At 45.0% G+C, this 14,159-nt stretch overlaps 1 protein-coding gene across 4 annotated transcripts in view; it reads left to right on the top strand.

Moving 5' to 3' along the window:
- The window catches only part of NECAB2 (N-terminal EF-hand calcium binding protein 2), a 368,846-nt gene that overhangs the window by 297,135 nt on the left and 57,552 nt on the right, over positions 1 to 14,159 (top strand). The window lies entirely within an intron of this gene.

Below are 14,159 nucleotides of genomic sequence, written 5' to 3'. Positions count from 1 at the left end.
TGTCAGGAGGTAGTGCATCCCATAGTTCTCCACTCTCACAGGATTTGGCTTTTATGGATTCTCGTTGTTATTTTATGAATGGGAAACTGAGGCACCGTGATGCAGACGCTTCCTCAAGGTCAAACGCCTTATCATGGCTCGGCCATTGACTTGCACTACAGAGAAGGGTAAAGCCTTCTTCAATGAAAACACCCTTCTGTTTGCCTTACTATATTCTTCTCTTCTGGCCCACTGGGCTTCAGAATTACTGCCAAGCAGTATTACTAACTACACAGTATATGGGAATCACTTGCACTATTGCTAAACTGCAGCTGCCCCTCAACTCAGGCTCCCTCGTGCTCAATTAACTTTAGTGACCAAATTCAGATGTGGTGAATTAAATTAAATTATATGTAGACTGGTGGGGTGTGAGTTTCAGGGATGCAAGTTGAAGGGTAGATGTACACTGGAGCTGGAAGGTGTAATTGCCAGCTCAAGGAGACATACCCAAGCTAACTCTGATTGAGCTAGCACACTAAAAATAGACAAGTGGGTGTGGCAGCATAAGTGGTGAGAGGGAGCTAGCTGTCCCGAGTATGTACCTAGTGTCTTGGGTGGCATCGTCCTCAAGGCAGCTAGCACTTCCCATTGGTATTTTTAGCCGGTATGTCTCCTTGAGCTGGAAATTATACTTCCCAGCTCCAGAGCAGAAGTACCCTAAGTAAATCTGGATGGACTCTAGGAGCCTATGTGGGTAGAACACACACCTTGAGGGTGGCAGAAGAAGGTTGCAAGTTCCACTTTCTTGGGCAGCCTCTAGGCTTTGCTTGGGCTCAGCTTGACTTCATTAGGTTCTCGTCTGAATGTTGCCTGGTAACTCTACCAGCTCAGCATTGTTTATTAACTTCTAAGAAAACCTCTACTTAATGTCAGTGTTCATAGCCAGCAATCCCTGCAATCCCCGCCAGACCACTGAGGCTGGTTTTTGTCCCAGAAATCACAGCATGGGTATTTCATACTCTTCTTTAATTTATTTCCCTCTGCAGTGACCTCTGGTCTTCTGATGTGCTAATAAGTATGATCCAATGTAAAAATGGCTGAGGAGGCCATTATCTGAGGTGCCATATAAGTCATGGAGAGGGGGTGTAGGAAGAGAGACCAAGGGCATTGTACCCATGCCAGTGAGTTGGTAGCACTGATTGGTACCGATACCCTACAAATTCTTATGCAGTTCAGCACATGGCAGGATCAGGCCATAAAAAAATGACTCTTAAATCCTGGGCAGGAGTTTTTCGTAATCTGCATAGCACAGTGTAGTGCTCTCTGTCCTGACAGTAAAAGATGGAGGACAAGAAGGGTTTCAGGTTTTCTTTTTTAAAGTATAAGTAAAGACAAATATAAGAGAGACCGAATATAAGCACAGCCCGAAACTTAACATAGAAAGTCCCTGGGTGTCAATGTCATGCATCTCCATGGAGTAATGAGCTCACTTACTGTAACCAAAACAGGTTGCCATAGAAACTGTATTGGGGAAATCAGAAGCTCCTTTCTCCTGATGCATATAAAAGCCAGCAGGGTGAGAAGATGTGAGGGGGGGCAGATTTTTTTTTCAATCTGTTGAAGATTTATAGGACTGAGATACTGTTTCAAATGTTTTAAATGAGACCGCTATTTATTCATTTTAAAGCAGGGAAAACTGCCCTTCAATAAAATAGTGTTTTAAAACTCCTGCTTTATTTAATTTTTGAGCAATATTTCTGCCACAGTAAACTTATCAGTAATTGAGATGTCCAGTTGCAGATACCCTGTTCCAACCATTACTCTGAGCGTATGACTAAATCAGTGTAAGAAACGTAAAAGCCAAAGGATATTGGGTCAGTTTCATCTCGGCTGCAGCTTCCGCTGAAATCATTTCTGTACTCCAGGGATGTATTTGTCCTTGTATTTTTTACGAATCCCTCCACACATAGACAGTTATCTCTTCATATTTGGTCACCCAGTGAAGGTTAGTACATGAGCTGCAATACAAATGGGTTTCTAATGCCAGGATTCTACATGTGTGAATAGATAATAAAGAGGAAATTTATTCAAACGCAAAGGGCAATATTTTTCTCTTGTATTTCCATGGAGCTCCGTTGGCATGTAGAGAGAGCAGAGCCGAATAGCTAAGTCAAGGTGCACAATGATGACCAGAGGGGAGCATTTTGTTCTAAATTTGTTCTAAATTTCCAATTCTTTGAGTCACTTGGAGAAAATCAGTTAATGCTTATGGATGTTGAAAGGCTAAAATATTCCCTAGTTTACATTTCACTTCTTGGTCCATTTGGTTGCAGGACTACAGGTGTACAAATGTGCACCTATCACCTGTTTTTCAAAGTACCTGCAACTCCAGTTCATTTGAATGGAAGCTACCAGTGCTTAGCACCTCTGAAAATCAGGCCACTACTTAGCCCAACACAATCTTATGTATGTTCGCAAATTTGGGATCTGCACTGGCACACAAGAGAGAGCAAAGTATGTTTGACCGTAAACAAATACGTGCCTGCCTTCTAACTGAACAATAGGTTGGCACTTTGACTGTAAACAACAGGTCCCATCTTTTAATGAGTACAGATTCTTATATTGAGAATCAGAGCGTTGATGGTTTGGCAGATCAGAATGGGAGCCTTCAGCAAAGGGATGAACACCTTGTGATAAGAGTTTAAAGTCAATCTCACTCATTGTAGAAATGTGGGGGCATCAGCATTTCATGCCTGGTTGCCTTCAATGAATAGACGAGATTATTTAATTTTTTCCTTTTTATGGTTTTTAATGTAAATATGGCACGTGTTAGCACCAACCGAGATGAAAACTGGCTTTGTGAGGGTCAGATGTTCTCCGGCACATTCTGTTGTCATGCTGGCAGTATTCAGATGCTGCAAATTAAAACAAGAGTACCTGCTGGGTGCAGAATGCTAAAAGAAAGTCTCTTGCAGTTTTGGAAGCAGTGCAGTTTGTGGGACATAGTCATTCAGAAACTCATTTTCCTGTGCTTTGGGTAACAAACTTTTGGGTTAAATTTTCTGTTGTTTTTGCTAGTCTATCCCCTTACCTTCTTTGTGTCTTTCCTTCTCTACAGCAGCCCCACTCACACCAGCATTTATTTATTTGGCATATGCAATCCGGTCAAGCCAAAACACAGTGTTCTTATCAATGATGTTCAAGGCAGGAAGATCTCCAGGAAATAGAGTAATTTTGCAGTCCTCAACACTATGTGTCATGGTTTGTGGCTGCCCATATTGAGATAATGGATTGTCTCTAAAACGCTTCCAAAATTCCACTGCAGCACAAATTCCATGTCTGGTATGAAACCGGTTTGGAAGTCTCCGTTGCCTTTGCGGTAAATCAAACCTGGGTTGACACTGAGTGAGGTCCGAGACAAGATAATTATTTGTCACTTTCTCTGTGGACCATGAAGCATGTCACATGTCCTTTACTGTAAATCCCTCACCCAATAAACTTATTCACAATGGGTGACGTGAGGGCAGATGACCATATGGTGCATTAAACAAGTCTTTAATTAGCAGTAGATGTGGCATATCACACAATTTTGTCACGAAATTGCTACGCTTTCCTCTCTGTGAGCACTGAGTGAAGCAATCTTGCAGAGAACCAGTAACCATGGTAGAGGAAAAGATTTAAGTGTGCCTGAAGTAATATGCATGGTGGAATTAAGTTGTGTGTTGATCCTCATTGTGTGAGACAAGCGAACCCACGCTGGAGCACAATACTCTGCCGATGAGTAACAGAGTGCCAAGGCTGAAGTGCATAATGTTTGTGTTTTGGTGCCCCATGTCGTTCTGGCCAGTTTTCCAAGCAGGTTGTTGCGTGTTTTGACCTTAGTCACTGTCTTTGTAAGATGATCAGAATATATAAGAGGTTTGTCCAATGTGACCCCTCGAAAAACTGGGTGTGAGTCATGCTTTATTTGCTGACCATTGAGAACTATGTTCAGGTCTCTGCCCGCTTGTGCATGATGTAAGTGGAAGACACTTGACGCAATCTTACTTCCACTTGATACCATGGAATATCAGGGTTGGAAGGGACCTCAGAAGGTCATCTAGTCCAACCCCCTGCTCAAAGCAGGACCAATCCCCAACTAAATCATCCCAGCCAGAACTCAATCAAGCCTGACCTTAAAAACTTCAAAGGAAGGAGATTCCACCACCTCCCTAGGTAACGCATTTCAGTGCTTCACCACCCTCCTCGTGAAAATGTTTTTCCTAATATCCAACCTAAATCTCCCCCACTGCAACTTGAGACCATTACTCCTCATTCTGTCATCTGCTACCGCTGAAAACAGTCTAGAGCCATCCTCTTTGGAACCCCCTTTCAGGTAGTTGAAAGCAACTATCAAATCCCCCCTCATTCTTCTCTTCCGCAAACTAAACAATCCCAGTTCCCTCAGCCTCTCCTCATAAGTCATGTGTTCCAGTCCCCTAATCATTTTTGTTGCCCTCCATTGGCAACAATAATGGACCATAGCCACCATATTTGCGTTCAGAACACTCTCAAGTATATCAAAGGAGTGTGACTGAGTGCCGAGGCATATGTCGTCCACATAGACAAACTTGCGAGACCCAGTAGGTCATCTGAATATAAGTCGAATAACATTGGGTGGGGAGGAGGGCATTCATCTGGTGCCTCCAAGCACTTGTTCTATCACCAATATGCACACAGAATTGGCGATTTCTGAAAAAACAGAGCAATCACACATATTAACCAACTTGGTATGGTTCTAAACAATTTCAGCAAAAGGCCCATGTACCAGACCATATCGTGTGGCGTGGTCAGGTCAAGGAAGACTGAACCAGTCTTCAGCTTATGTTGGAATCCATTTCAGATGAAAGTTGTAAGTGCCAGCACTCAATCACAAGTACTGTGACTGCAGTGAAAGCCAGCTTGTTCTGGTGCCAGCATGCCTTCCACAGATGGTGAAATTCTTTGCAAAATCAGGTGCTTAAGCATCTTGAAGCAGATGCTTAGAAGTGAAATTGGTCTATAACTCAAAGGCAACTGTTGGTCTTTCCCAGGTTTCAGCAAAGCAATGACCTTCGCTGGGCGCCATATTCTAGACAGTCTGGATTCCCACAGAACTCTGCTGAAAAACCGAACGAGCCATTCCCGAGCGCGAGGACCCAATATCAAATAAGATTCTAGCAGTAAGAAACAAAATCAAAGGAGTTTAGTTTGTTTCTCCTTCCTTTTTCTCCTTCTCCTTTGCTGCTGTGATTTTCATTTTGTTGTTGCCATCAGGGTCCAACTGAAAGATATGTCCATCAAATTGCTTAATGGGTAGGATAGAGTAATTCTACATTTGCAGGCAGACTTCATGCATCACCTCCCTGGAAGCTTGGAAGGAAAGTAAATTTGCATTCAGCTTGGTTACTTTATTTGCAAATGTACTACGGATGTGGAGGGTGCTGGATTAATAGCTTTAGAAAATGAAATCCTGTAATTAGTACAAAAATAGGTACAGCATGGTCAACAGCAGGACCACATTTCTCCCTACTGCCCTGCCAGTGTGCCTAGCTTTGCCCAGTCCCAAGTGTAATATAGAGAAGCTACTATATTCTGTTTTACGCCTGGCTATGCATGGCCCTAGGGGGTTGTTCTGGCAGCTAGATAGAGTATCACTGGAACGGAGGGATGCTCCAGCCATATGCATCGCCTCCCAGACACGCCACTTGTACTAGCAGCTGGGAAGGGGATGAGGAGCTGGTGCATTGTCCTGTGCCACCAGAGCGAAGTGTCAGGGAGCTTGCTCTACCATGCTGAAGGCAGCTTTGTGTCAAGGGACTGGTGCTAAGGAGACTTGACTAGAGTTACCATGCGTCTGGGTTTTCCCGGACATGACCTCTGTGTTGGCAGATTTTTCAAATAAGAGGAAATGTTTGGGATTTTTCCCTGTGGAGCCAACGTTGCAGCTCAAAGAGCTGTCTCTGCACCCCGATTGGTCCCTCCCCGGCATCCGCAGTTGCTGGATCCCACCCATCCTAGCCTGCTCCTCCAGGTAAGAGGAGCTGCCGCAGGGCCTCAGAGCCCGACCAGGAGGGGTGACAGGGCCAGGGCCTGGATCCCTGCCCTGGGGAGAGGAAGAGCCCCACGGGAAGGAACTGACCAGGCTGGTGCTGCATCCAGGCCTGCGCCAGCCACCTTACCACCATGGCAGGGAGCATGGCACTGCCCCCACCTCGAGAGTGAGGCTGCAGGTGTCCCCTCCAGCACCTCCAAACACCCCCTCCCAGTACACACACACACACCCTCCAGCACTCTCCTAAACACCTTCTCCCAGTACACACACTCCTCCAGCACCCCTCCCAGTACACACACACCCCTCCACCACCCCCAAATACCCTCTCCCAGTACACACACCCCTCCAGCACTCTCCTAAATACCCTCTCCCAGTACACACACTCCTCCAGCACCCCTCCCAGTACAAACACACACCCCTCCACACACCCCTCCGCCACCCCCAAATACCCTCTCCCAGTACACACACCCCTCCAGCACTCTCCTAAATACCCTCTCCCAGTACACACACTCCTCCAGCACCCCTCCCAGTACACACACACCCCTCCACACACCCCCTCCACCACCCCCAAATACCCTCTCCCAGTACACACACTCCTCCAGCACCCCTCCCAGTACACACACACACACACCCCTCCACCACCCCAAAATGCCTCCTCCCAATACAACACACACACACCTTCACCACCCCCAAATACCCCCTCCCAGTACACACATACCCTCCAGTTCTCCCCCCCGCCCTGGCAGTGTCCTTTGTTTGGGAACTTGAAATATGGCGACCCTAGACTTGAGAGGCATGAGAATCAGGCCCTAGATGCGACAGATTGTAGTATTTTCTACTGTTCCCTTTCCCATTTGTTTGGCAAAAGTTTTCTATCATCTCAACACCTAGCTGTGTGAAGCTTTCTTGGATGCTGACTTCATGAACTCTCACTCATTCACACCCCTACTAGCTTCTCCATTCCAAGTTTGTAACATTAAATATTTGGCAATTGCACCAGAGACTAAACTAATCTGTCTTCAGCCAGGGATGCTGAAAATGCACACCCGCTAATTACCAAAAGCTCACATCCTGCCTTGCACTTTCAGCAAATGAGTTAAAGAATCAGGTTTCTTTCAGCCTAATTGCACTTGCAAGCTATTTTGCTAATATGAATAAAGGCTCTAACTGGGCAATGCAGTACAAAATTCAGATACCAGAAGATGTGTGCACACAACAGAAAGTGTTGTTGCCTGGGTTTAGGTAGCTCAGATGAGATCTTGCAACATTTTCCCCGGTCAGGTGGGAACATTGTTAATTTCCATGACTAAATCCAGAATTCCTCTCTGTCAATTTGGAAGCCACGTAATGGCCTTCAGCAAAGCATTTTATAATGCACACTATGAAATGTGGGTAAGCACTGGAGCTCAGTGGACACAATGCTGAGGAAATGAGTCTTCAGATGGAGTAATCAGAGATCACTGAAGACATCATTTTCATTTATATGCCTGTGTACGAGCCCCATATGTAAAGTTGTTTTCTTATTGTTGTATGCTAAGGAGATTTCAATAATAATCCAAAAAATTTGTCTGAGTAAATTATCTCACTATTCTGTATAAAATGGCAGAGATGATCTAAAAATTATATAGAGGGCTATAAAATGAAGTCCAACAGCAAAGATACCAAGAGACACATCATTACGCATTTTAAAAAATTTCCGTCTCTTCTTGCCTAATATCCTGAATATTGACAGGGTATTATTTAGGGACTGACAGTGGAATTATTCAACACATTGTAATCACATGTCTCTTTTGGTACCCTTGCCATTGTTCTCTATTTTTAACTAGTGTCTGCTTTTGGGACCATCTGTCAGATGCATTTGTCATCCCCCTATAGAAATCTTGAAATATCAAGGATATAGTAGCTGATCTCAGGGACAATAGCAGGCTGGAAATTGCTCCCTTGACAATTAACTCTACTCCATGTCTGGTTGTATTCCCTTTTACAGACTAACAACTTCAAGGTGGCAGTAGACCATTATCAGAGTTGAAATATTTACAGCGGCCTGGGTGTTTCATTTTATGATACACTGATTTCAGTGCATGGTGCGTGCATTTCAATTACATTCTGGCTAGAATTTGTAAAAGAGCTTAGCTCCAATTTAGGGACCAAAATAGGTGGCCAGATTTTGAGCCTGTTGAATGCTGGGTTCTGTTGAAAATTTGACCGTAAGTGTCACAATGGGAGGTGATGGATGTTCAGCACTTCAAAATCTGCTCATTGTTTAGTTGTTTAAGTGTGAGCTGAGCTCTGCTGAAAATCTGGCCTGGATTGTGGGGTGCTGAGCAGTTGAAAATTTGACACATGATCTACATGATATATCACCAGAAAGTATCTATTATGTCTTGAACAGCCTCTCATAGAGATCATTCAAAATATTTGTCAGGTTAATGAATAGGAGGACGGAGAATGGGCATTTAGCGTGTCTTTGAAGAATTGCGAGTCACTGTTGTCCAAAATTTACTGTATAATCTAGTATTTGCCAACTGGTAGTTCATCTGATAGTCTTTAGTGGACATTCACATCTCCATGAAAACTCCCATCCATCTCTCAAATTGCAGGACAATGCCAACTTCACTATTTTTACGCACAGATCTGTATTCTAATTACCGTGTATTATTCCGAAACAATATATCTGCTTATGGTGCTTCTCTCTAGCTGGTCTTTCCTTAGTGCTGTTGAGTAGTAGCGAATCCTCTCTTTCAGACATTCCTAATGGTTTCCACGTTGCTCATTCATTTAGCAGGCATTGCTAAAACTTCCTCGGGATGTACAGTGAACATACATTTGTACAGCTTTGAGAAGTGTTTTAAGTTTTTTAAGAAGTGAATTCTATAATTTGAAGTCTAAAAGTAGGTTAAATGATAATGACTTTGGGCACATGAGATATTTGCAGCCTATCTTACAAGTTGTTGCACATGGATTTATGTCCATTGCATCCAGCATTGGAACATGCAGCTAACCTCAATCTCACTTCAGTGCTTTTCTCTGTTGGTTATTATTATTATTATTATTAGCATTATTATTAGCATTATTATTTTTATTTTTATTTATTTATTCAAAGAGCAGAAAGAGAAAGTTTCTAGGATTACATTGAAATATACTGTACATTCTGCCACTTTTAGAAAAGTTATGGATTCACAGAGGAAGAAAAAAAACATGCATGCAGTGTTAGCCTGTTAGTCTAGAATCACGGACACTAGTCTCTTCAATTCGTGCCTTGCGATAAAAAGAGTGTGATAGATTTACCCATGATTCCATCCCTGTGCAACTGCGTCCATTGTGCAAACCATTGCTGATTCCCACGTTGTTTAATACTTTGTCTCACACAGCAATTAATAGCCCACTCTGAGTGGTGGTAATGTCCTTGTCTGTCTGCATTTAACCTCCCAGGTGATGGTAGAATAGATCATGGAGGAGCATAGGAAAACGAGGGGGCAAGGCTAAAGAATAGTACTTTGTGTTGGGTGCATTGTATGCGTGCTAATACTCTCAAGTAGAGATTGAGATAGTGGAAGAAGAGATGGTCAGACCAGCAGTTCTCAAACTGTGGTCCACAGAACCATTGCTGAGAGTGAGAGGAGAGCTGGCAGTTCACATGACTCTGGTCTACATCCTTGTTATCAGCTGCTTTATTCCAAAAAAAGGGAGCCGGGGTACCTGTCCTGGGGAAGGATCTAAGCTAGGAGGTGCTGCTGCAAGAGAACAGGAAACACACAGAAGAGGGGAGGAGGTGTCAGAGAAGCCGGTTCAGAGGACATAGAGGAGTAGATAAGAGAGGGAGATAGAATGAAGAGCCAGTCTGGTTAACTCTTTTTCTGGAAAGGACAAAACACTCCTTGCACTGGATTCTTAACAATACACAAGCACTTTTCTAATGTTAATGTGCCATGCCCCAAGTGCTGCAGTTGTCACAGGGATCTTGTGGGATATGAGTGGGAGGTGAGGTGTCCTGCACCACGACACATGGGAGGAGAGGAGGCTCGTGTGACTGCAAATGGGAAACAGGGTGTCCACACGACAGTCTGAGACCTGCTCCTTGCAGTGCACTCGTTGAAGAACTCCTGGAGTTGCCAGTATGGGAGTGTAGGGGAAGGAAAGTGGGTTTTGAGGAGATAAAGGGATGCTTGGCACAGTGGAAGCGGGATGTCATTCCAGGCATAGGGTTCAGCTTGAAAAAAGCGTGAATGGGAGAGTGGGAGGAGAAGACAAAGGGAGCCAAAGGATGGGTTGAAGAGCAGGAAGAGGGGAACTGAGAGAGTATCTGGGCCCCTGTGATGAAGTGGGAATATTTTACAATATTTTTGAGAGGCCAGTTTGTGCCTCAGTTTCCCCTATGTGCCTTGGGTGCAAGGGGACTGTTTGATCTCCCCGCAGGCTGAGACACATAGGTGTGGGTATTGCCTAGCTGTCTGGGCCTTAGTTTCCATATCAGTGAAACATCTAGGAAGACAATGGCAAATCCAATCCCCAGCACACTGACACCTAGCAACCAAAGATCCAGAGGGATATGGATTTCCCCGCTGCTCCTTAGGGAAGCTGAACAGCAATCCCCCAACTCCAGGCAAAAAGACTGGAGATATGTGAGGTGTTGGATAAGAGCTGGCTGCTGGAAGGAGTCAGGGCTCATGCTTGGAGTTTGACAAAGGAGATCAGACAGAGACACAGACAAAGCTTGAACCCAAGGGTTCACTACAGCTTGGCTGAGCTCTGGGCTAACCAGAATGGACTCTGCTTTAACCTTCAGTTCCCTGTGTTACCCTAGGCACTTCCTATGCTGTGTTTCAGTTAATAAATAAATGCTGCTCTTTTGACAATGCTGCGTGAGTGTCACTGCAAATGTTTGGTGAGGTGCATCAACCCCTGAAGAGTGGACAAGTCTCCATCAGGGGTCTGTCTCAGTTGGACTTGCTGAACGGCGCTCATGGTGCGAGTGAAGCAGGAGTGCTGCAAGCCTAGAGGTCCAGTCAAAGAAGGCAGTGAAGCTTACCCAGGAGGAAAAGCAAGACCCCCAGTGGGTCTGGCACACTGCAGGAGTTCCTCCTGGAGACCATTCCAAAGTTGGGGCCATAGCACCAGTCCTGTGGATTCGTTTAAAAGTGAGAGCAGGGCAGTTGATCTGTATGTGGAAAGAGACCGGGAGGCAGGAGAAGGGGGAGTGACATGTCAGAGCAGCAAGCAGGGAGAGAATACTGCATTGACTGAAAGCGGACGAGATGGGAGAGGAGGTTACAATGATCTTGGTAAGAAAGGACCATGATGTGATCCAGTTTTGGCAGTCGGCAAGGAGGAGGGGGAAGATAAAAAACATGGAGAAATGACAAGATTTGTCAGGAGCCTGGGTGTGAGGGGAGGCCAGAGAGAACCCTGGGGCTGAGTGTTCAAGGAGAAGCACAAAAGGGAAGCTCAAGAAGGCATGGCGGGGAGACAACGTTCTCCCTCTGCAATAGATAGCAAGAGCCATTGTATTTGTGAGAGTATGTTAAGAGAACATCCTCAGTAACTCTCTTAAAAGATGCTTTTGAGCAGGGCATTTCCTAGCCACTAATTCAGGTGGGTCAGGGTAGCTTCAAGTGTGTAGGGATGTGGGTTTTACAGCCCTGGAGCCTGAAGCTGTTTGTCCACAGAACGGGCAATAGCAATGCAGACTTCCCCGGATTACCCCCTCATTGTGCTTCCCCACGGAGTCGTTCAGGCACCAAGTCCACTCAATCCTTGCCGAGTCTGCCACAAAGAGAGCCAATTGCGCAGATCCTTTGCGTGTTACGGACGCACTAGTCTGGGCGGAGGTCACGTCATTTCACACAGGCCTTTGATTAGGTTTTTGTTATCAACTTTGTTTATGTTGCAAACGACAAATGAAATGGCTGACCTAGGGGTGTGAGTATTCCATTACCAAACCCTGGAGACATCCAGAAATTGAATGGTACTTTAGGCAAAAAGCTTACTTAATTTTTGAACATTATTTTTTTCTGTTGCTATCAGGCAAATACACTGAATCTGTGAGTTGTTCTTTGGTTGGTTGGTTGGTTTTTTATGTACAATATGGCAGTTTTGCTTATTGCCAGTAAGGGGGGCTTATCAGAAGTGACGTAGTATCATACATTTCTAAATATACTACACAAAGCTCTCAGGTAAGTGAGGCAGGCATTGGTAATTATGTATTCAAAAGAAAGGAGCCTGCAAACTATCAGGAAAAAATGCCAAGTGCTGTGATTCTCTGTGTAGTGTTTCTTCCACATTCTGTCATGGCTCCACCCCTTCTCTAGATTTCAGGAACATCCACTATGTCTGTTTCTCCCCCCTCTCCCCTCATTGCATGGGGCAGGGGTACAAGCTCCAGGGAAACCTAGAGAAATGGGCTGGGGGTGGGAGTGAGAGACCACGGCACTCCAAAACGGAAAGACTGGGTGGAAGAACTTAGAGAACCTCCACCTTCAGCATAAAAAACCAGATTGATGTTGCTCAGAAATAGCCTTCATGCCACTTGCATCCTCTTTCCTGGAAAGGAGTCCCACTGGATGCTGGGAGGCTGTGGAAGATAATGGTAGTGAGATAGAGGACACAGAGAGAGAGTCCAGAGAAACTACACGAGTGTGGGGGCAAGTGTTGCCCTGCTTTATGTGGTATGTGACAGGGGGCTTGGGTCTAGGTTTGTTGACAGCCTGTCTTGTCTATCCCTTGACTTACAGTAGGACCTAGTCACTGTCTTTAGCCGGAAAATAGAGAGCCATGAGGGATCTCTCAATACCTATCTGGTCTTGTTTTACATTTAAAAAACCTTCAAGTTGTTCAGCTCTGGGATGGCCCAGGAGTCTAGGGCAAGCTGTTGAGCAAGGGGTCTGAGACTTCAGGCTGGCAGGGCCCGGGGGTGCTGTGAAAACACCACATTTGGACCCCTGAGGAAGGCAGCACCTTCTAACCCATCCCCCTCCAAGGCCCACAGTCAAGCCAACCCTTCCTTCTGGGTATGGTTTCCTCAAGCGCTCATCAGTGGTGCATCTGCAGTAAGTCAGCCAGTGCGGGGGCTGAAGAAGCCTGAGAGAGGAGTGTTGCACTCCTTTCCTCAGACAGAGAGTAAATGGAGATGATCCGAGAAGTGAATCACCCACACGTATGCCAGAAAAGAACATGATTGTACTGGGGCAGGCAGCAAGGCAAAGTCTGCCGGCACGACTCCATTAAACTGGAAGTCAGTCAAAAAGCCGCAGAAATGGCTGTGTAAAAATCTTTCTCTTTGGTCGGGTCCCAGAATAGTTATGGAACCCCTCCCCCTCTCTCCTGCAATGCCATTTTATGGACGCTTTTCAGAGGAGGCGGGTACGTGAAGAGAAAGCGATTTGCTTGAAAAAACTTGAAAAACTTGTGACTGTTGCTCATTCTCAACATATTTAACATGACGGGAAAACATTTAGGAGCTGGTGAGTGGGCTCTTGCAATATATGCTAATTGTGACTTGACCGAGTGATGGAATGTGCCGACGCTATCACTTCCAAGCTGAGTTTACACAACTCCCTTCCATGGGGCCAATGTTAACACTGAGGCACTCTTTCATAGCTGAAGCTCTTGGAATTTGTTCTTCTTGTCCCGCAAACTGTGGAAACATTTGTATGCAACATTTTTGACCAATAATTGTGTCCACATTATTCTGCCAGGATGTATCAGTGTAAGGTACTAAGCATGGAATTCAGATGGCTATATTTTATCTAATCAATATTGAAATGAGGTTATTTCTTTGTAATACAGTAGTACCTGGGGAGGACACCAATGAGATGTGCTAGGCATTGAACAAACACATTAGGGAGACCCTGTCTCGATGAATTTACAGTCTAAACAGACAAGACAGACCAAGGATTGGGAGAAAAGTATTCTCCTCCTCCACATTTTGCAGAAGGGTAACAGGGGCATGCAAAAATTAAGTCATTTGCCCAAGCCAAGGACACACGAAGTCTGTGGCAGAACTGAGAATAGAATCCAGAGTGTCTGAGTCCAGTCCCTTGGCCTGATGACTTTACTTCCCATAAGAAGTAGATCTTTTTTGCTACAGTGTATTCTTTGAAGAGCCAGG

Source organism: Lepidochelys olivacea (assembly GCF_965140295.1).
Source record: "Lepidochelys olivacea isolate rLepOli2 genome assembly, chromosome: 12".
NCBI lineage: Eukaryota > Metazoa > Chordata > Testudines > Cheloniidae > Lepidochelys > Lepidochelys olivacea.
The sequence above is the reverse complement of the archived record's forward strand: the minus strand, read 5'-3'. Positions and strand labels throughout refer to the sequence as shown.